The following is a 2,590-nucleotide window of genomic DNA, read 5'->3' as shown; positions in this document are numbered from 1 at the left end:
TATATATATATATATTATACACCGAGGACCCACGATATACATGCACCCAGTCAGAAGCTACACTGGAATTAGGGCTTCTGTGTTAGTCTTTTCCTCACCATAATCCCTGTATTAGTAGAGTTTATCATGTATTGTTGAATCCATGTATTGTTGAATCCTTGCCTATGCGTATTCTATCTCATCCCCTCCCCCACCATGAAATTCCAGAGTTCAAGACAGTAAAACAAAATCAAAGAGAACACAGACATTGCACACTGAATGTAGCTGGAGTTTTCCATCCCACCTACCAGTTACCTAATAACCATTATGGAGACAATATTAATTAAAAATGTTCAACAAATAACTCAGACTTATTACTAACCAGCTCTTACAATATAAATAAACCCATTTTTATTAATCTATGTGCTGCCATGCAGCTTATGGCATTACCTGTCCTCCATCATATTTGCTCCCTCTCTTTCTTCTTCCCAGCATTCCCTCTTCTCTGAAAATCCTGGCTAGCTATTTGCCAATCAGCTTTTTATTAACAATAAAAGCAACACATTTTCACAGTGTGAAGAAGAATTATTCCACAAGAACCGAATGCAAACAATTAGTATCTGCAAAACAAATTCTTTGAAATGGCCATTTATATTAAGTCTAATGAAAATTGTTGGCTAAATATATAAAATAAAATAAAAAGGAAATCATGTTTTGATTCCGGACAATAAAGAAGAATGAAAAGAGGTATTGCTCTGAAGCTGTTCATCATCCCTTAAGGCAGTGGGTGCCTAATTATAAAGGAAGAGACAAAATATACCATTGTTAATTCTATTTCATGTCATTGCTGATGTAATCTATTTCCAACCGCGTATTCAATTGGCATCTGGTGGGGTTGGAATACAACTCATTTCTCAAACAAATATTTAATTCTCTTTAGCAGAAAATAGGAAAATCAATGCTTTATTCATTTGATGGTTCTGTTGATGATTTTTGTGTTTATTTCTCTCAGTAACAGTTTGTAAAGTTTTTTTATCCAGAATTCCACTGAAATTTAAGAGAAGGTACATCTGGAAAGTCTTTTCATTATTTGTGTTCATTAGTTAATTTATGTACTAGGTGTTTGACCTTTGCACACATCTGTGTACTATATGTATGCTCACAGAGGCCAGAAGAAGCATCTTATCCCCTGCAACTGGTGTTAGAAATGATTGTGAGCTACCATGTGGATGTTGAGAATCAAACCTTGGACCTCTTTATAATCAGTCAGTTCTCATAATCACTGAACTAACACTGTAACCCTATCTTTTTACTAATTTGGCAATTTAGATTGGTAATTAGAGGCTGCTCTGTCTCAATGTCTTTATGAAATAAATTCTTAGCAGAAGTCCAAGAGCAGACAGCTGATAATTTTCATTTCCAAAGAGATACTTTTCCAGTTGCTATGTTTATTGTGTTATCTCCATCCTTTGTTTGAATTGTTATACTAGTACTTTTTATCTAACTTATGGAATAATGAATCAAAAAAATCTGTGTTTTGATCTTTTATTAGTTCTTCTAGACTTTTATAAAATGTTTTTGGATGATAAACGCCCGCCATCTCTAAACTCATTCCAGATTCACTTCTTCCACACCCATTCAACTTTATGTCTTTTTTTTCAAGAGCACTTTATGATGCCCATATATTCTTGTACATGTGACCTGATATTGGAGCATGGCAGACTTATTAAAGTCTACACTCATATAAAAAATGACTCTCCTTCTGCCAACAGTTGACAACTGCCAATAAGCCCTAGGTAGGGAGTAGAACTTCGAGCTCAATTCCCCTCTTCATGCACTTAGGATGGTGTTAAAGAATTTTCAATATTAAACTAAGAAATTATATTTGGAAAAAGAGATTTCTCCTCTCTTTTTCAAAGAATACTTTAGTGCTCTATAGTTTCTTAAGTCGACTGGACAACTACTATACTTAAGCACTTATCTCAGATTGATTTGAACAGGTTGAACTCTTAAATGATAACAAAAATGGCTTTAAATTAGCATTGTTTAATCGACTAGAAATTGTTCAGTGAAAAAGAGAGTGTTTAATTGTAAATTAAGGGGACCTGCCTCACAGTTTATTAACTAAATTAAGCACTTTATATTTTCAAAGCTCAAACATAATCGCTAATAAGCTATTTCTCACAGTGGGTCTCTGAGCGAGCCTAGTACTATTTTTATACCTCCTATTTTTATGAAGAACACACTTGACCCATAAAAATTAGATAACCTATCTAGGGCCTCACAGAAGAAAAAAAAATAGTTACAAGTTGCTGTTTCCACATGCTACTTTACAAAGCTAGTCTCTTAGCTCTCTGAACAAAATGAGTTATAAAATCGAATAAATTTTAATCCCGTTAGTGTGGAAAAGCATACCTCATGTCCACACAATTATATTTTATTTTGTTTAGACTATTTCTCCTCTGTGTTCATAATTACTTGTTTAGATACAGGAAAATCATAAAGAAACACAAAATGATTGCCGTGCACTGAATGACTCAAACTCTTATTCTGATATTCTTTACCTTGATTTGAATAAACAGACCAGTTTGTCCTTTTTTCTTTTGATTTT

The 2,590-nt window shown here is 33.6% G+C and overlaps 1 protein-coding gene across 4 annotated transcripts in view; it reads left to right on the top strand.

Annotated features, from left to right (window-relative positions):
* Mdga2 (MAM domain containing glycosylphosphatidylinositol anchor 2) overlaps nt 1–2,590 on the top strand; it is a 733,616-nt gene that overhangs the window by 554,323 nt on the left and 176,703 nt on the right. The gene's annotated exons all lie outside the window — the stretch shown is intronic.

The sequence above is a fragment of the Microtus ochrogaster genome, chromosome 1, assembly GCF_000317375.1.
Source record: "Microtus ochrogaster isolate Prairie Vole_2 chromosome 1, MicOch1.0, whole genome shotgun sequence".
NCBI lineage: Eukaryota > Metazoa > Chordata > Mammalia > Rodentia > Cricetidae > Microtus > Microtus ochrogaster.
The sequence above is the reverse complement of the archived record's forward strand: the minus strand, read 5'-3'. Positions and strand labels throughout refer to the sequence as shown.